General features: G+C 42.9%; 1 long non-coding RNA gene across 2 annotated transcripts; it reads left to right on the top strand.

Annotated features, from left to right (window-relative positions):
* The first annotated feature begins 682 nt into the window (after nt 1-682).
* On the top strand, nt 683-16,768 carry LOC133268841 (uncharacterized). 2 transcript variants are annotated; one of them, XR_009743188.1, is made up of 4 exons: nt 683-2,256; nt 10,307-10,443; nt 13,096-13,167; nt 13,548-16,768. It is a non-coding gene; the product is annotated as an uncharacterized LOC133268841 (long non-coding RNA). The 2 variants fall into 2 exon arrangements; XR_009743187.1 differs by having other exon boundaries at nt 13,096-16,768.
* Nucleotides 16,769-20,892: the final 4,124 nt, after the last annotated feature.

Consider the following 20,892-nt stretch of genomic DNA (forward strand, 5'->3'; position numbering starts at 1 on the left):
GGAATGGGATTTGCTATCAAAAAACGTCAGCCACGGGTCTCCCCAGCCTAGCCCGCCCTGGGGTCTCGGTCCCCCACGCAGCCGGGGGTGTGCCACGGATGCTCCCGCCGCCGCACTTTAAGGAGGCCGCGGTCGGCCGGTTCGCGCCACTGCCGCCGCGAAGAGTTCGTCTCTGTTAGCCTCGCCGGCGGTCGGGAGCGAAAGGGCGCGTCCCCGCCGGGTGCCCCAGCAGAACAAAACGGAGCAGCGTCTTCGGCACTGCCGCCGCGTTTCTCTCAACCGTGGGATTCGCGGATGGCGCTGCTCCGACACCCGCAGCAGCTTCTCCGATGGGGGCTGAGGATTTGGCGGGGGGGGGGCGGGGAGGGTGTCGGGGTAGCAGCGTGCGACCACCGCCTTGGGCCCGACTGTTGGGGCCGCTTCCCCTCCACCTCGCCGTGAGGCGGCCTTGCCCCGCTGAGGCGGGCGGGTAGAGATCGCAGTCTGGGCGGCCCCGGCTTGGTGGGGCCCGGCGGGGAAGGGGTGCCCCGGGGGCGAAGCGAGCTGCCCGGAGGCCCCAGAGTGTCACTTCCCTGCCGGGATTTTTGTTGTGTCCCGTCCTCCTCGGATGGACGGGCGATGGAGGGGCCGTGCGCACCGCTGGCGCTGCCATCTTGTTTGGGAGGGCCCTGCGGCTGTGGAAAGCTGGGATTGTTGAATTTAACCTATCTAGCTCAAGAAGCGTTTTCTTTTATTTTACTCCTCCGGTTTAGAAGTGTGGAGCTGAATTTGCAAAAGGACGCAAGCCCCCGGGTACGGGGAGCTGGCGACAAGCATTTTGCTGCAGTGCAGAAGAACGGGTTGTGCAGGGAGCAGTGCTGGGGCTTGCCCCCCCGCCGCTCCTCCCAGTGCGGAGGCTTCGGCCCTGCCGTGTAGCAGGGGGCTCCTGTGGAATGCCCAGCCACAGCACTGCCTCCCTCACGGAGCAGTGCAGAGAGCCCGGGCTGGGCTGCTTGCCACCATGGGAACACGCTGTTTGGTTGCCTCTGCTGGGATTGCTTGCCATAGGCCAAACTGTTTCAGTGCTTCTGCAGCCAGCATCAACCACATAGAGAAAGTTTATCAGAAAAGTCGGCATGCGTGCGTTCTTGCACCCACCGCAGGCCTCGGCTTGGCAGGGAGCAGACATGGCCCTAGAAGCTGGGTTTGGTCATGCCGCAGTGCTCATATTTTACCAACCTTTAAATTCTTTCCTGGGCGTTTGACCAGTGCCATCTTGTGGCCTTGTGGGGTTTGGTTTTTTTTCATTCTTACCACAAAGTGCACTTGGGCACTTAATTTTTTGCACTTCTGTTCCACGGAAACCTTCTGTTGCCAGAGTAAGTAGAAGTGGGAGAGTCCGACATCACACGCCTGAAGATGTATAGCTCCTTTCTGGTAATGGAATCTGAATGTCACTTAATAAACCCAATTTAGCTAAAACTTAACACTGGCTCTGCCAGCAGTAGTGTTCTTTCTCATTTGAAACCAATGCGTTTTCATTGTTTTATCTTGTTTCTTAGCAACAGCTTTCACTTAGCATCAAATAATTATTTCAGTCTTGCAACTAAACATGCAAAGCCGAAATATTTCATGTGCTTAGTACATTACTTTTCAAAAGAAAACTCTCCTTGTCTCTCAAGTCTTGTTTCCCTGAGAAAAGTTCTTGTTTCCTAATATATCTGATTTTGTGGCATTTACCATGATTTTTCTCCTTTCATTGTCACTTCTGAAAGAGGCTGTAAGCTTAAACTGCCAATTTTCTGCATGCATGAGGAAGTGTGTGCTCTGCAGATCCACGTGTCATAGAAAAACTGTTTAGAAATGGAGGACTTGATCTACTTTTCCTTCTGTTTATTGATGGTAGGAAGGAAAACTTTGTGCGATGTGGTATTGTCATGGAGACTACAATAAACATAGCTGTTGCTGCTACAGCTTGCTACTGTTTCTGAACAGCCTGCAGCTGCCTTCTGGCTCCAGTGAAGCTGTCAAATAAAAAAAAATAGCTACTTTGACTTTTTAGGAATCTGAAGCTCTCAGCATTTTCTTCCCTGAAGAGTTTAAAACCATTTGCAAGTGGCTGCAGCCTTGGTGCGTCAAAGTAATAGTATTTGAAGGCTCTTTTCTAAGCAGAACTCAGCTGGCAGTAAGCCGCAGTCATCTGTGAGAGTCAGCAGGTCCACCTCAGTGCCATGCTTCAATCACTTGACATGAAGTGGTTTTTCTTCCCTGCAGAGCGTAAGTGCTCTTGTTAACATCTACAGATTTGTTTGATTTTAAATATCTGATGGTTGGTTTGAAGCTTGTGTGCACCAAGAATGTTACCCTCAATGCTAGCAGTGCACAAAGTGACACAGAGGGAGGTGATGATGTTTGGGAGAAGAGGAGCACTTGTTCTCAATAAAATTATGAAAGCCTGTTGTTGAAGTTCATATTCTGGGCTGCTGTTCAGGTGGTTTGGGAATGAGGATTGTGCATGCTGGGTGACTTGTAGTCAGGTGTCAGATGCTCAGAAATTAACATCAAGTTGTCAGCAGGTTCTGTAACAAATGTTTAGCTGGTGGACTTTGCAGGGTGTTATGCTCACATCTGCTTGAGGATGTTTTTGCTGTTTGACATCAGTCATATGCCACGTATCATTTCAGCTTGTGTACATGGGAAGTGCCTTGGCCAAAGGTGACAAAGCACTGGGACTGCCCTGGCAGGATGGAATGCCCTCACTGCACTCTGCTAATATATGCATGGGGACGTCTTCCTTTTGCATGGTCATCTTTGAAGTGTGCTATTTCTAACCAAACCCTAGAGTTTTCTGTCTATGTGGGAAATTGCTCCCATTCTGTGGAGAACCTAGGAAAAAACACCCAGCACAATGTGGATAAAATCGCTTGGGAGGTCTGCTAGACTTGGTGGGGTAGCAGATGGTATAATCTCGCTGTGCTTCTGCAAGTAGCCATCTTCTGAGGATATTTCAAGAACCAGCAGATTTAGGGTCCCTGGGGGGATGAAGGGGATGAGTGGTATGACCCCCATTACCACATTTTTCAAGTGCACGTTTCCAAGCATGAAATCTCGGCTGCAGTTTATTCCAGCTGTGGCACTATGTGGTGTGCAGAGGTTTTGAGCTGTGTTCCACTCTTGCCTCTACCTTGGTCTCTGCCTTCAGTCATCTCTCAGGGTCATTACCTTTCCTGATCTCAACAAGAATGTGTTTCCACTATCTGAAGAGCTTGTTGTATACGACAGCAGCAGTACTTTATCTTGCATTGCTTTCATTGAGCTGTTTCCAGTTTGTATTTTAGCTTTCTTGCATTGTTTTAAAAACAGGCACAATTGTTTGGGTTGTATGGGATGTGCCAGTGCACAACAAACCAAAATAAGGCATATTTATATTACTTCATGAGGATTATATGCAAAGATAGACAAACTGAAGTAAATTAGTATAGATTCACATGCTGGTATGACTTTGTGTTTAAATTTAAAGTACAATTTGCTATGTACTTGGAATCACTAACAGAAAAGCTGGAGCCTTCTCACTTACTGAAAGTTCTGCTAAATGTTTCCAAAAATTGTTTGCAGAGGTGACAGTGCGTGCAGACTTTGTGAAAGAACAGTACAAGCAGAGTTAAATTGAAGTACTGTATTGAGTCTAACAAAACAGTTCAAGCTGACCTTGGTCATGAGACAACAAAAAGTGTCTTAAGGAGAAATAATAATTATCAAAGAGTAAAGAATGGTTTAATTCAAAGGCTGTTTAACCTCTGATAGTTCTGACAAACATTAATAGAACCCTACCTTAATTCTGTTTGTAGATTGCCTCAACAAGGGGTACTTTCAAAATGTGGCTGGATATCATCAGCAGAGAGAATGGAGGAAGCATATATCTCAATAATTTTTATATAATAATTCAGTGGTAAATTGAAGTCACACAATTAAATCTTTGTAAATACTGAGAGTATAGACTAAAGATGGTTTAAGCATATTAATAAATTACCATGCTTTCCTTTGCCCAGCTCCCTGTATTCAGCTTAACACACCCAGGGGGGGAAGTAATTTTATGCAAAAGAAGTTTGTAAAAACCAACCCCAGGCAATGCTAAACTTATGTGAGAGCCTGAAAGAACAGCTCTGGGTCTTGGTCCCATGCTCGGTGACTTTGACCTGCTCAGTGGGTCAGATCAGGTCCCTCTTCAAGCAAGAATTCTATGTTGTGTGGCCTTTGCATAGAGAGCTGGAAGGTGACTTTTACCTTATGCATTTATAGCTTTCAGATTGCAGAGGAGTGTTTGTAACTTGGGCATAATAGTATCTTGAAATTAATCTTTATTAATTAATATTTTAATTTGTGTGTATTCATGTGTAGCCGCAGTCATTGGGACAGTCTTACAAACCCTCAAATCCATAAAACCCAGTTGTCAGAATGTTTGGCTTCATGTGTAGTTCCCAGTTGTTTCAGACATAAAAATGATAGTGGTTCAAGAGGAGAAGAGCCTTTTTTCTAACTCTCTTTGGTCAGTCGAATGGTGTGTTTCAGAGATTTCAACAGGGTATGCTGCTCCCCTGGGCTTGGTGGAGTCTTTGTTTTCTGTGTAGCCTCTGAAGGGCTGTTGGATGTGCTTTTGCTGTTGATAATCTCTTTTTCAACGGTAGATGGCAGTAGCCATTCATTTGTAAAACGGGAGCGTGGAACTCAGCGCATATTACAGGGTTTGATAATGCAAGTAAAATCATTCCTGGGTAGGAATGTAATTGAAGCTATTTGTAAAAACTTTTCCTTTTTTTTGAGTACAGATAAACTGCCATTGAATAGAAAACTTTGTGATTTAAATAAATTTTTTTTTTTTTTAGAAGCCAGTTTAAAGCAAAAATTTTAAAAGATGCTATTTAAGTTTCCCAGGAAAGTACTATAATGAATTGTCATTCCTATGTGAAAAGGTTTTTCGAAATGCATTTTTTCAAGTGATTAAGGAATGGTGGTTAGCATTAGATTTTCTTACTCCTTTTCAAGTTTGCTTAAAATGGTAGCATTTTCAGCTTATGTTTGGTTGAGAAACTAATTAACGCATACTTTACACAACGAGTTTTATTTCCTATCTATAAGCTTTAGGATTCAGCTTGACAAATATTTTTTCACCTTGACCGCTTGAAAATAGTGTCAGAGATCAGCATTTGAAGATCTTCGATTTCACTTTTGCCTCTAAAAATGCGTTGTATAATTTGAAACCAGATGTGCAAATGTCACCCATTCTAGTATTCAGCAGTGTGTTGTAGGAAAAATTGCTTTCCATGTTTCTCATTTATTAAAGAACTGATTGTTTGCTTTTGTGGGATATATACTTTGTTTCCCAAAAGTGAATTTGGGAGTTATGTGTGAGGAAGGTAATCATCTATAACAAAATTACAACAGAGTCACAAGACTTTTGGGAATTTTACAGCTGCAAACCAAAGTTCTTATGCATTATCATGGCATTCTGTTTTGCAGTGATAACAAGTTTAAAGGCTAGAATTTCTCTGTTTTTATTGAAAAGATAATCAGACTTTTGTACATTAATGATGGAATGTTGGCAGTTGTGATAATTTCATAGAAAATTTTTTAGTGCTGCAATTAGTATTTTAATAAGGTTGTTTCTTGTTACTGTGTTGGTATTATCTGAATTGTACAGTTGGACACTTCACTGTGCTCTATGGGGGACAAAACGCAGAAAGGATAGAAACAGACTGAAACAAAGTGACGAAGGGGATTTGGTCCCAAGACTGCTGCTGACTCCAGATGTGCTATTCTGAGCTTCTTGTGTTCTTCATCTGTGAAATGGCAATAACGATATTGACCTCCTGTTGATGTTGTGGGTAAGCAGTGCTAAGCCATATCATCCCCTGCTCCTGTTGCTCTGGGCAATAGACCCATGGAGCTGTATTGTTTTTGGAGGGGCCAGGTTTTTCATACATAAAACTTGTCTTCTAGGTCGCAACTTTGGGGAAAATTTACCAAGTCCACATGCTTAAACCTTTTCTATCTGGTTCAGCCTCTGAGCCTCCTAAAGAGCAGAATTCCATCACTTCTTTCATCACTTTAATATTCCTTTAAACAACTGTATCATGGGATCTGTTGTACTTAGCTATAGTATGTCTGCCATATAGTCCATGTTTTTCATCACAGGAAGCAGCTTGAACTGCTTATAACACATGGAGTACACATTTGTCTTGTTTTAGAACAGCTTTATATCGTTCAGCTGGCTTTACAGCCTCTTCTGTGTCTAAAGATATCTATGTTTAAGTATAATCCTGAAGTTGTAATCTTCTGCATCTTTAGCCCACACTCTAGTTAGCATTTCATACTATGCTCCTCCAGGCAGCTTTGAACAACCTTAGCTTGTCAATTAAAGGGGAGCTGGCAAAACTTCTAATTTCTCTCCCTTTCCTTTTGCTCTTATCTCATATTCTCTAAGATACACGTCTTTATCTACACGTTTCCAAGAAGGTGTTCAATTAATAACCCAGACAAGTCAGAGCCAATAGGATCTTTTCATGTATTAATTTAACTCTTCCTTTCAAACAGAGTGCCAGTAAATCACTGTTTTCATGTTTTCTCTGTTTATTCTGCCTGGATTTTTTTTACTGAAGTTGCATGCTGTAGCCCTTTGATTCTGCTCCCAAGAGATTATTGGGGATTACAGTTGTGGCCTTACAGGTAATGGGGGGTTCTCACTGATGTGTTCAATAGCACTTCTGTATTAATGTTGTTTTTAGATTGGTTTTATTTATAGCAAAAAGTAAACCCACAGACTTGGCCCTAGCAGCTATAGAAATATTAGGTGGTTTTTTTTGCTCAGCTTCTCATTTGTGTCTCTGTGTTTTTTTTCTGACAATGAGAAAGCTACAACACAGCTGATGAGTACAACAAAATTAATTTTATTGGAGGCTTGTTCAAAGGCAGAGGTTCATTTGTCTGTGCTAGTCATTTAGCAGTTACAGCGAGCAGTGTTTTTTCATTAGACATGAATGACTATGTTTAGTTTCCATCTGTGTTGGTCTTGCAGCAGGTTTAAACTTGTGATAACAGCTAAGTCGAATTGGTATTACAAAAATTCCTCTTGACTCTTGTTGACAGTTTAAATGCATCTGGTCCTGAGAAGAATCTACATTGCTGTTAATGCAAGCTGGAAGGTAGAGTAAACCACAGTCACTCCAAGCTAGGACTGGAGATGGGGAGACCCATCTCCACAGAACAGCAGGTTGTTTAGTGAACATGAAGTGAATGAATTTCACTGAGAAAATAGGTAACCAACTAGCTTAACCATGAAGTTCTGTACTGAAAAAAAATCTTTAAAACCTATTTCAGGGAGCCTTTTCTGTTTTGTTTATTAGAGGTAAAGATGATTTCTGTTTTTAATACCAAAATAGTATGATGAAATATTTTACAAATTTCTGTTTGTATGGCTTATAAATCAGTGTTCTGACTGCATTCAGAGAGCAGCAACTGTGAATCTGAAAATATCCAAATGGATGGGAAATCCTGGTAAATGACAAGTGGGCCTTTGCTCCTGATTTTCCTTGTGAAAGCACAAGAACTTTTCCGTGAGCAATTTGCCTGAACTAAAGGTATAGAATCTACATGTGATGTTATCTAGTACAGAAACTGTTATGCAGTACAGAAAAAAATTACCCATTAATCAGCTTTTCAGAATCCTCCATTTTTCTACCAAGTTGATTTATCATTCCCCAATCAAAGGATTTTCCATACTGATTTTTTTTTCTCTTGGGATTGCCATTTTTAATGTAGCGACTTGTATCACCAGGACACAAAGTTGGTTTACATCCAGTGGGAATCATAAACACGTGGATTAGACTAATAGTTAAATTGTTGATTCTGTGATTAATATTGACCATTGTTTTAGTTGTCAGTCTTTTTCATGGAAATCTTATAGGTATAAAGTCCAAGTTTAATATAGGGATACTGCAGTTCTGGAATATTTCCAGCATTTTGCTTCTATTTTCAAGTTTATCTCAGCAGTACCCCTGAAACAGGTGGCATGTAAAGCTGCAGATGACTTGCTTGCAAGCCTGCTGTGTCACAGGGCTTGGTTACAGCACGGTAATGTTAAACTCCTTCAAAATATAGTTCAGTGTTGTAATATAAGACAGTTCAAATCATGCTTTAAGTGTGTTTCTCAACTGTAAGTTCTGGCCAAGTGTTTCAGATAGTTCAGGAATACAGTTTAAAGAAAAAATCATTGCAAGAAGGAAGTATACTTAAAAAGGTGAGAACCTACCTTCTTGAAGCCAAGTCCTGCAACACATTTTTCCTTTTTTTTTTTGTTTTAGTGAGGGCTTCAAGTGTTCTCCATCTTAACATGTGTGCAAGGTAAAATGTGCCTTTTAAATGAGAACTTTGTAATAAATAAGAGGTATGTAAATTCATTGGTTGAAGACTTGAGAACCAGATTTGTAATTCAAAGGAGATGTAGTTGAACACTCATTGGTAGAAAGACAGGTATCAGGCTGTCTACAGATTCCTGAAGACCATGTACTGCTTGCCAAGGAAATACACATAATGACAGTGTTCCTTAAAGGCATGCTTCAAGGGCAAAATTAAAACATTTCCATAGGGTGTAGCCATCAGTCACCAGAAGGATGTTCTCATACAGCAAGTACAACACAGTATAGCTTTCCAGTGACCTTAACACACCAGCCAACATAGGAGCTGCTATAGTAATTACAGATTACATTAAGTATCAAGTAAAAGCCAACAGCCAGCTACTAGGCAAACCTTTTATGCTTTATTAAAATCATATCTTTCCCAGAAGATTCAAACTAACAAAATTGAATTCAATAATGCAATCAGTAAAAAGCAGGTTTAAAAAAAAAAATCTCATTTGTTGATAATGTCCCAGGAAATCCTGTATTTTATATAATGCCTAATATACATAAGTGTGGAAATAATCCCTCAGGTATATTAACGGTTTCAGTTGCACATTCTCTGAGACTGCCTTGAATTTTACATAGTTACATTTTATTAAGAAATAATTGTTAACGTAGCAAGTGTGCATTGCACTTAGAGTAAAGATTAAAGACTTTGGTTACCTAATATTTCATCAATTAAAATATAGACAATCTTAGAAAGTATGAAATTGGAGAGGTTGCTCTTACATATCAAGAAGCTACTTCTCCTTCCTGAGCAACTGACTGAGATTGTTACAGGCTCTGGAAAACAAAAAATAGGGGTTTGACATGATAAAGGAGGAAGGAAAAAACACTTTTTACCTAAGGAGACCAGAGTTCACTGCTAACACTTCTGATAAATCACTTATCACTGGATATATCATGTATTGGGTCACCTTAAAGGAGTCCTACTGGGTCTGACTTTCAGACCAAAAGTTTCTGAAAACTTGGCATTTTCAGGAATTGTCAGAATAAGATTTTTTTTCCCCTGTATTGTCCAAGGGAGTATGTTTTATTATATAGTAGAACCTGTGTTCCCTGCGTCTGAGAACTGACACCGTACAGCAGCTGCTTTGTGAGGTTATTTGTCAGTCTTTGAGTTTTAAAACAAGGTATATGCTATTCCCATGTATCATATGCAAAATTTAGAAAAAAAATTAATATTGAACAATATTCTACCACTAGGTTAGTGCTTTGTTTCTGTGAGCCTGAAGGGTCCAAGACCGGGCTGTAAAGCTGTCAGCAACTGAGTCGAGAATACACCAAACATCTAGAACATGGTTAAGAGCAGAATGTGGTGCAGATTCTCTGAGTAGGTGGTAAACCAGTTAAAAATAAATAAGGCCAGGTTGAATCAGTTTCGTGACGATGTGTTATACACACAGAACATCACAGTTGCAAAAATCTAGCTCTTCAATCATTAGCCGGTACAGTGGTACAAGAGCCTGGCCCCAGCCATGCCTAAATGGGGAATTCCAAGCTTATTTTTTCTTCAGTTCTCCCAAACAGATAAGAAATGTAGCAACTTTTGTGCATTAGGTCACAGCTCTTACCTAAAGGAAGAAGTGCTGCCTAGTCTGTTCCTATTGAAAAGCATGAAAATACTGCTTCCAGTAGGAGTTAACTCAGAGTTTGTCATTCTTAATTTAGGCAGTTTGTTAGCTATTCCAGATCCGGATGTAGTCTTAGTTACGGCTTTTGAATCAAAGTTGCCCTAATAAATTCTATTTTTATTATTCTTTTTTAAAAGTCAGATTGCTTATTTAAAAACCAAAGCGTCGGTTCCTATTTTTTTAAAAACAAACCCAAGTCTCTTCCCCCCTGACCTGAGTCTTTATTGTTTGCTATCTCAGAAAACTTGCCTGAAGCAGAAAATGGATCAGGGAGTAGCAGTACAGCAGGCCAAAGTCAGCCCCTGTGCCCATCTGGTGCAAGAGTTGGAGGTGTGCCTACTGAAACCAGGGCTGATTTGGTCCTCTATCTTCACTGTGTGAGTAGAGATTCTGTTTCAGTACTTCAGAGGCGCCCGAGAAAACTTTGTAATTGATGTTTTCCACTCATTTTCTTTCTCTGCTGGTTCTGTATTTTGGTTGAGTCATGTTTCCCCAGCTTTCAGATGTATGCTTGAATGCTGGAAAAACTCACTCTCGTGCATAATGAAAGAGGAGAAGTTACAGAGGAGGAATTTATTGGCTGGAGTCTCCATTCCTGCTCTATATCTTGCTCTACAAGCTCCCACAGCAAGTGAGCAGTAGAGCCAAGAATAGAACACCACTTCTCTGACACCCAGTCCAGTGCCTTAACCCCTGCCTCCCATGAGAAATTTTGTTTAGGTTTTCTGTACAGTGCAAAGATAAGATCACACTTTATTTTGGTGCATAAATTGATCTCTAGGGTGAATGAATAAGGTTGGGAAATAGCCAGAGAATAACACAATGTAAATAGTGAAACGTAAGGAGGTTATATATAGAACTCTATAGATTCTCAGACTGCTGTGTGTCTAGGTAGAATTGATTAAAAATTATGTGAAGTATTCAAGTTCTTTCCAGTTTGTTTTAAGCACACAAGATCTTCTTCAGAGAGAAAGCAGGATTTCTCTTGCTCAGCTGGGTTTTCTTTGAGAGCAGCCGATGAAGGTTCCTGCTATTCTACTCTAGCAGTACGTGCTTTGTTGGGATAATCGCAGGTGTTGTGTTGCCTGTTTGGGGACAGCAAATTAATTTGGAAAAAGATGGGAGTTAGCGTGGATTGACAGATGCATTCTAACTGCAAAGCATAGCTGTTATTACAGACTGAGTATAATAAGGCGAAGCATGTGTAAACTTAGCATGGGGATGTTAATATGAAACATTTAAATGCATCCAGTACTCACAATTGATAGAGTGATATCTGAAAGTGCTGACTCAGCACCCCTGACTTCTGAAACAGCCACACTTCTAAGTTTGGTTAAGCAAAGTAAATGCTCTCCAGAATACCCAGCTGCACCAAACTGACAGGGTGACTCACGTTATCCTTTGGTTTGGTGTCCACCAAACTTTCCATGACAGGCATGACTGCATTTGTGACTGCATTTGTGCTGTGTTAGCCAGTGCCTTTTCAGGATTTCTCCTGCAGACGGACTGAGTTTTGACAAATCAGGGAGTTAGCATCTTGTACTTAATTTCAGCCAACATAAGAACCTCTCTTTTCCTTTCCCAACATGTGAACAAGAAGCAAGTGCTAAGTGCCACAGGTGAAAGCTGTATTCCACCCCACTTTTAAAAGCATATAGGTTTAAATAGTAAATACTTGTGAAAGATTTATTTCCAAAATGTCTTCACACATCATGAACAAGTATGTATGTATATGCAGGGAATAGAGACTGCTGTGAAAGGCTGTCATGGTAGCTTTCTCTCTGTGTTCTGTAGCCATGCTCATTGCTTTAATGCAGCATTTGCAGTTCAAACTGCTGAAATGCATTGGAAAATAACCCTGTGTTATTTTAGGCACCTAGCAGTGAGGATGCACAAACAAGTTGCATGACCTTACAGCACCACTTCCACTCATGGCAAAATAAACCATTTGCCTTGCTCACTGGCTAGAAATGATTGGGAATTGTTCAGCAGTGCTTAATACTTGGAAACTCTATTTCTCACCACTGAAACATTTTGTGGGAACATGCCAGTTTCAGTGAAACTTCTGTAATAAAAAGTTTGTGTTCAGGCTAGAATGTAGAGGGATTGTGCTCTAACCCTAATCCGCCTGTCTGAGAAGGATTTAACCCCCAAAGTCTTCACATTCCAGGAGAGCCCTGGTTATGGCTTATGATGTTGTTAGACTTTTCCTGTGCTTTTGTAAAAACAAACAACAAACCCCAAACAACAAACAAATCCTACTTCTAAGTTCATCTTGTTGCAATTGGGAAGGCTTTTGAAACTTTGAAATTATTTCTGGGATGGGAAAAATTCTTTCTCTTCTCTTTCAACTTTGCACCTCACCAGTCCATCATGAACTTTGCATCTGAGATTTTCCTCTTGATGAATGAGCTCTCAGCCATAAAGACTGCTGTGAGCTAGACTCAAGGACTTTCCTGAAAAATAAAAACCAAAAGGCTAAACCACAGTTACCTTAGGAAATGTGAGAAAGGAGAAAAATGATATCTTTGCTCTCCTGCCTCTGCTTTAGGGTTTTGTGTTCATTCTTCAGCCAGTCTCCTACTTCAGGTGCTGACTGCTCTTTCTCAGACATGAGATGGGGTAGAGCATCACTGTGTTATCAGGGAGGGTCTTCTGGATTCAGAGCTGCCCTGGGCTGTGGCATCGCGAGGCACTGGCAGGCTCTGATGGCTCTGCTGTAACCGATCCCTTTATGGATGCTGTGTCTGCCGCACTAAGGGAAACTGCAGATTGACTTAGTTTGTCACCTTAATGGGCTTTTTTGGTTACTACAGTTAGAAATGCCAGCTACGGTGTAAAATAAACAAATGAAAATGTCATCTGTTCTTTCTGGAGCCTGATGTCTATTGTTATTTAATGCTTGCTGCAGTTGTGGCTGTAATTTGTTTGGTTTGCTTTGGTCATTATCTTTGTAACAACTGAAAGAGCTGAATTTTGACTTCAGATAACTGTGAGATGACTACTGTTTGTACTCTGCCTTCTTCCAGGCAGCAGATATCAAAAGGCTGCTCCTCTAGGCTGCATTGCTGTCAGAGAACTTGTGGTGATATGTTTACATGGTGATGTATCAAAGTGAAAAAATAAATCTTACAAATCACTACTCAGTATGCGCATCTTCCTCTGGGAAGATGCTGGGGGGGGGGGAATGGTTGAACATCTGTTTAGTGTGCTATTAGACTGTGCATATATTCTGGTGATGAGTGCAGAATGAAAGAAACAATATAGAAAAGCAAACAGGAATATTTCAGAAAGTTTTACAACAATGTTTTGGAAAAGGACTGTTTGGTAGTCAAAGTATCATGACACTGTGCTTGATGGCTCTTGTCTAGAACCTCAGGGCTTTAATATATGTTGTGTTTAAGTGTGATTGAAATCTTTTGGGTTTCCATATCTAGCAGAAAGTTCTAAGCAATGGTATCTGTACTTGCGTTCTGAGCAGAAGTCTCAACATAAAAAAAAACAAGGGAGTAATTCCTATCTGATGTGGAAGGAATTGAACACACTCGACTTCTGTCAGCTGTAAGTGCTGTCTGTAGATGCCCTGTATTGATGAAAGGTGTTGGATGATATGCACTTTCATAGAAGGCTCCACAAATTGAAATAGCAGTGCTCTAACAGATTCTTCCTTCTAAAGTCGCTTAGCAATAGCTATCAAATCAGCTACTAATACAGTTATATAAAATGTGTCCGTGCATTCCCTCTTTAATACTAATGGATCCTGTGCAAAAAGTAATTTGAAAATACCTTCCAAAGGGAGCAAATGTGGTTTGTTCTCAGCCAAGGTGGAAGCCTTAAACAGAGCTCCCAGTGAAGGACTGCAAGAGAGCAGGATACTTGCTGGGCACTGGAGGGCAAAAGCAGCAAAAAGAAATTTCAGGCTTTTTTTTTGTGGGTACCTCAAATTTGCTTCTGACAAACTTTTAATTTCACTTTTTATTTTAAGAAATTGAAAGCATTTTTCATTTCTACATAGTTTTTACTGTGTCTTTGAACTGTGAACCTTATCGTTATGATTCAGCAGGGACTGGAGGATGGGGGTTTTTGGCTTGGTGCAATAAACATGCTCTAACTAGCCATTACTTTTGGTTCCCTGCTCTCATAACTCTTGTTCTTTATGTGATGCTATTTGCATCTCAGCTACAGCAGGCATCAAATAAGATGTTTAATTAAAAATGTTGACGGAGATCCAATTTAGGATCAAAGATGACATGCTATCAGAGATCCAGAACCTTGATACCACAATAATGGGTACCTTAGAAACAGTCAGATGGGTTAGATTAGATAGTAATTTATTATAGCTTGTTTCCTTTTTCTTAGTACTCATTCCAGAGACCGTAACCTGATGGAAGTTTTAAGAAGAAACAGTAATTTTAAAAGTGAAAAGTAAAAGGCTTTCAGTTTAAACAAAACTGATCAAAAAATGATGGAAAGAAGAAAATGAGACCTTTAGAATATATATAATCAAAAGCACAATAAACATTGACTGGGAGTGTAATCCTGAATGCTAACATAAATTTGTTCGTTGTAACAAACATTTAGTCTAATTTGATCTTTGAATGTATTACTGCCAGAAACAGTAGAATTTACAGGCACTAATGTGTTGGTTACTCTTAAAATCCTGCTGTAACTATTGATGCTGATGGTGTCTCCCACTGAAAAGACCATTTTAATTATCACTGTTATCCATCTCAGTGAAGTCTTTGCGTGTGTATTATTTACAGATCATGTTTTAAACTACTAAATAAGTTGTGCACTGAGACGGGAACAAGAGATAAAATTATGCTACATTGCCAGCAGAGCACGACAATAGGGCGTGAATTTGAGCTCTTGTGAGTTAAGAGCTTGTGATACAGCTCTCCCAAAAAAGCAGAGGCCGAGTTAGTTTGCTACATGGCAGTGTGTCTGCACAGGTACAGCTCCCATCTCACAGGATATTAATGACCTCCGAAAAGATGTGAGAACCCTCCACTTCTAATGTAGCCTGTGGCAGTTAATGGAACCATTAAGTAGTAGATAGGTAGTTAATAAGCTTATGTAAGCGATGTGGTTTTACCTGTTTACTTTTGTTTTACTTCTGAATGACTTTGATTTTAGATGAAGTAATCTGAATGGCTGTTTGGTGGACAACAGTATTTTTTTTTTTTTTTTTATTCTTTCACACTTAGAAATTATTCTAACAGCTCTTCCGGCTGATAAATCATAACTAGGTTGGTTTCTAATGCATTTGAGCTACCAGCCAGTATGTGCAGAATGTTATCAGTTTTCATGTGCTACAGATAGGGGAGGTGGAAAAGTGGTTTTAAAATGGTGTTGAGCTACTGCAAAGATTTTCCACTTGCTTCTCAGCCATTGCTGTTGTGCAATCTCAGGGCTATTGCACTCAAGTGGTAGAGGGTACACTCTGCCAGGAGGGACACTCTGCAAAGCTTCCTTTGACACCGATGGAACCCAAAAAGCTCTGAAATGGGCAAAGTGCTGTTATTCCCCCAGACTGACAAAGGAGCATAACCGCGGCTCCCAGCCATCTTTCGCCAAAAAGACTTTAAATGACTTTCTATTTTTTTTCCTTCTTACCCCAAAGTGGCTTTGGAAACACGTCAGGAATGCAAATAAATGTATAAAAGAGTCAGTCTAATCGGGTGTACAGTTCTCAGAACTTCATTACTCTTCGTTATCTGAAAAACTGCAAATAAGAAAGCGAACGCCAGCAGGGCAGAGATGCATTGTCACATTGCGAATTTTGTGTTAGGAGAGATATTTGTGAATGCTAACAGAAAGCCTAGGATCCAAAATTCGGTGTGTGGGTTCATTCTTGTGAATGGATGCTATTTTTAGAAACGAACTAAATTGAAAAATCCTTATTTTCCATGCAAATGGACATCTTGTTTAAATTCAGAGGAAAAAAAACCTTGGGGTTAAGTGTAAGACCCACAACTCAATTTGCATGTTGGGGAATTCAGACTGTAACAGAAGCTTTGTCATGTTAAGGTGAGGTCTTTCCTGTGGCTGTTCAAGTGGGCTCTAAAGACCTTTTAACATGTAGCAGGATATTAAGGGGAGAAGGTCTGACTTACATCCCTTTTTTTCAGACCCACTTCTGCAGGTTTCAGCACACTTTCCGTGCCTCGCCCGCGGGATGTTGCTGAGGGCGGGATAGGTGCCCAATTGCCTACACACGGTTTCATCAGGAAAGGTATATGATTTATTGCCCTGTAAAGGGTTTTGACATGAAGCCTGTGAAAAGCACTATATAAATGCCAATACAATATAAAACGTCACACAAATACTTTACTCATTAATTCTGACCCTGTGCTTTTGTATTGGAGAGAAATGGGAGTGAAATATGAATGTGCTCCTTATGCTGTAAAGGGAAAAATGGGTTTGTGGATTTGATAAAGGCTGATGTGTTAACCTGCCTTTGCGGTTCCTTTAAAGACAAGCAGCAAGAAAGCAAGAAGCCCATTCTCTGCCCGGCTGTGAATGGAAGTAAGTAAAGCACCAACAAAGGGAAAATCCACATTTGTCCATCCTAACAGTCCTTGGTCACAATACTGCTCTCATGACACAAGCAGATGATTTCAGTTCTTTCTTAAAATTTCATCTATTTCAGCACTGCTAGTGGAAGCCTTTCTGCCATTGCCCCATTACATACCACCTCCTTCCCCTTCTTTAAACAGCTTAATAACCACCCCAGCCTCCATGGCATTGAACAGGCCTGTTTCAGCCTGTGACTTTAGTGAAAGAAAACATCCTTCATGTGTTACTGACCCGGCCGAGCTGAGCACAGCTCATTCACATTGTGCTGCCCACAGGGAACAGTGGCTCCTCAAAGCCCATGTCTCACCAGTCCTTCCTTCTGGGAAGCCACTGGGTTTTGCCAAAAAGGAAGGGGAACATCATGGCAGAATCCAGAAAGCCCCATTTCACCTTCTGCAAGGATTTTTTAGCCTTTCCCTGCTCACTTTGTGTAATGGGAGACAGCCTGACCGGCAGGAATCACAACACCCTTGAGTCTAATCAACCAAGGTTTTCTCTCACCAGCTGATCCACCGGCGTGGTGTGGCTTCAGTTCTTTTCATACATCACCTTTAACTATTGCTGAGTACTGAGTAAAATTTACTGCATTCCTTCATTTGGATTTCAGGCTGCTCTTCAAATTCCTCCCCCCTTATGTGTTTCTCTGTGATTTTGATTGTTTCTATTTTTGGTTTTAATAGGCTCTTCACTTTCTGCTGATCTCTGCTGACATTTTTCCCTTTTCATTTGCAGTACTATTAATTCCCCTCTTCAATGTTTTTTGTCTACATTCAGCACATATTTGGTTTTCTCTAATGGCCTGTAATTACTCCCCCCCCCCCCCCCCCCCCCCTTTAATTTTTTCAATTACTTGTCCACTGATTCTCCTTTAAGAGCAAGACATAGTGGGGGTAGCCTCTTGAGGATGTGACTTTTTTGGCCAGAGCTGGGGTTGTGGGTATCAGTTGTACCTCTCTTTGGTCAATCCTCGACAAGTGTTTTGGTTGCAGTTGGTTGATTTGCAGGACCTGCGTGCTTGGTGATGGTCCTGCACTGCCATTGTCTAGTGGGAACAGAGGCCATGGCAAACCAAGCTGGCTGTGGGACCTCAAACCAGAGACCTCCAGCTCTTGGCTGTGGTGGAGCTTCTCTCTGTTGCAGGTAGGGAACGGAGGAATGCCAAGACCGAGGGACCAGGGCAAAGGAGGCCAGAACATCTGCAGTGAGGTAGAAAAGCAGATTCAGCTCTCTGACGTCCCTGTTTGTCAAACCAACCTCCACCCTGGTCTTCCAATATAGCCTCTAGCCTGGTAATTCCTCACAGTTTTTGTTTCAGTCTCATTGTGGTGGAAATCCAAGTCCTTCCTACAGGCGCCAACAAGATCTACTTCATAGCTGGCATCCCATACCGTTTTCAGGGGGAAATGCTTCCAATGGAGTATTTTGCAGGTCTTACTGGTATTCTCTTTGTGGCTCTCAAACCTATGGATGCATCTAATTCTTCCTAGCACTTGTGTTTTCAGTGGTACCTTCACCAGGGATAGGATAGTTCCAGGCCTGTGGAAAGTTGGAGCCAGCTTTGCTTCGGGAGGGTGTCTGTACGAGGCCACAGACGTGTGTCCCACGAAATCCCACTGTGGGCTAATTTTATTCCTGGCTCCTGGCAGCTCCCGGTGTGGGGCGTTCACCCGCGCTCTCACCCTGGACCGGCCCACATGCTGTAGTGTCCCGTCGCTGCCACGAGGGGGCGCCGCAGACCGCAGCCCGCGCGCGCAGGGGTCGGGGCGAGCCTCAGCCTTGGCGGCGGCTGCAACCGCGCGGCTCCGCCAGGCATCACGGCTCTTGTCGCAGGCAAAGCCGGCCTCCGCGGGCGCGCAGTCGTTCGCTGCGGATTTCTCTCCAAAGATGGGTCGAGTAGCGTTACTGGGTTAAAGGGGGCGGGGGGGAGCGGGGGGGGTAACATTTGCTCCCTCACCTCTAAAGTCGTTTAAAGGCACCGGCACGGGACGCAAACGAAGGCTTTGTGCAGGCGTGTGCGTGAAGCACCGTGCAAAAGAAACCCCCCCCCCCCTTCCCCCCAGCCAAACCCCAAGTGGTCAAACCAGGTTTGTTAAGGAATCCGGTAAGTTATAGGAAGCAAAATTAAATGTCTGGTGCTTACACGACGGCATGTTTTACAAGGGAGAAGGAAACTGTGCAGAAAATGCATGGGCTTTTATTATTGGTTTTCATTGCCTGTATTGTGGTGGATGCTTTATGCTACGGAGAGCAAGTTTAATTGAACCAGATCGCTGATTTCATATAGCAGGGGGCATGAGGTGGGGGGGTTTGTTTTGTTTTCGGAGTTAACCGTTTCGGGGACTAGAGGCAGGCAGGACAGAGCTCCGCAGCCTCCAAGTTTCGAGCCAGCAAATAAAAACACATTACATAAACCCAAACACTGAGCCCGGTTATTAAAGCCTCAGTCTCACTATTATTTTCCCTTGTACTTGGTGCCTTTTTTCTTTTTCTTTTTTTTTCTTTAATCACATCTGTCGTTCCCAGCCTTTCCCAGGAGTGCTGAGCAAAGCGACAGCTTCCATGTGACCACCTAGCGCAGGAGGAATTTTCTGCTGGGAAACTTGGGAGCAGTTTTCTCCTTTCCTTTCCTTTCGAGAGCTCGGAAAAGAAAATATGCATCTTCCCTGTCATTAAAGTCTCTGCATTTGTCCTCAGACTTCTCGGGTTTATCCAAACTTTCATGCTTGTGTGTGTATCGCCCCCGCCCCCCTTTCCGTGCATTTGTAAAGTAGCCCCATCTAGCAATGATAAATATCCCTGTTGATCACTTGATTGATTACCTCTCGGAAAGGTCACGCGGGCTTGCAGTAATTTCCTTTTGCCTAAGGCTCCCTTTTCACTTTTACTCCCGCACGACAGCTCCGAGTATACAGGATCTTTATTTTTTGATTTTTAACCCCTAAAGAGCTCCCCGAAAACAATGCGTGGGTGAGAAGCGGGAGGGGAATCAGCCGGCGGGGCCGCGCTGCCCCAGCCCTCACCGCGCTCTCGGGGCGGGTCGGGGAGGCAGAGCCGCCCTCCCCTGCTCTCCCGCGGGCTCAGAATTCGGATTTAAACAACCAGACAAGCTATTAATTTACCCATGCTACCCAGGGTCCTGAACCCAATTAATTTCTAATAATTACAGCCCAAGGGGGCTGGAGAGATCCCTCTGCCTCCTTCCAGCCTCGCCACTCCGCGGCACCGAGGTCAGCATATCATAATAAAGTGTATATTTGGAGAGTGATCAGCAGAACAGTGAGTTATTGCAGTGAATGAAAATTGTTTCCATTTTGGCTAATTGAGCCCGTGGCTGAAAGCTGGAGTTCTGAGACTAAATAAAGAGAACTGTTTCATTTCGAGGGGGACTGGGAATCCCTGCCTGGCTTTTTGGTCACCCAGCAAGGAGCTTAATTTCTTAACAGTGAACCTGAAATCAAGCGTTGGGTAAACAGTATTAATAATTGCATTACAATGATTAAATTAATCTTACTGGTAGCTAGGAGAATATAGATTGAGGTTGAATAGCACGATGTAAAGTTCACTGCACAAAGACAATAGCACAACAAATACCTCGATGAAGAATTCCAACTTTTCTCCAAGTAGGCTGCTGGGCTCATTCGATTATAATGTAAGGAAGGGAAAATTTCCTGTTACGGGGAATGCACTGAAACCTGTGTGTGAAGGGGGGGCGTTTTGTCTCCCAGCCTATGTTAGAAGTAGGTTTAATTCCGCCCCTCCGTCCAGAAAAGGAAAACAAAACAAACGAACAACAACAAAAAAAAACCACAACGAAGCAAACCCCCAGATTTAAATATTTCTTTCGGGCCGCGGATGTGCTGCGGGCGCGCCCGCAGCCCCGCAGCCCCACAGCCCCGCGGCCGGCCGTGTCCCGCCCGGGAGGCAGCGGGGGTCGCCGGCGTAGAGGAGCCTCCCCGCTCAAACGAAACGGATATCCTGGGATGCTCGCGGGGACCTTTCGCGCAGGGGGGAGAGCCGGCGGGGCGGCGGCACCTGCCGGGCTCCCGGGGCGGGCGGGCAGGTGGCCGTGACGGGCGGGCGCCGCCGGGGTCAGTGCTGCCCGCCCGGGAAACCCGTATCTGCGAGCCCGGCCCGGCAGCGGGGTTCCCACGCGTGTTCCCCGCCGCGCCGGTCGCGGCTGCCCACGGGGGGAGGACTCGCACCTCTGCCCGGGCGGCGGCTTTGTCGAGGTCTCCGTTTAAACCGGG

Source organism: Pezoporus flaviventris, unplaced genomic scaffold (genome assembly GCF_033815535.1).
Source record: "Pezoporus flaviventris isolate CSIRO_AGI_PZ_B2104156 unplaced genomic scaffold, CSIRO_AGI_Pfla_v1 ptg000013l, whole genome shotgun sequence".
NCBI classification, from domain to species: Eukaryota; Metazoa; Chordata; class Aves; order Psittaciformes; family Psittacidae; genus Pezoporus; species Pezoporus flaviventris.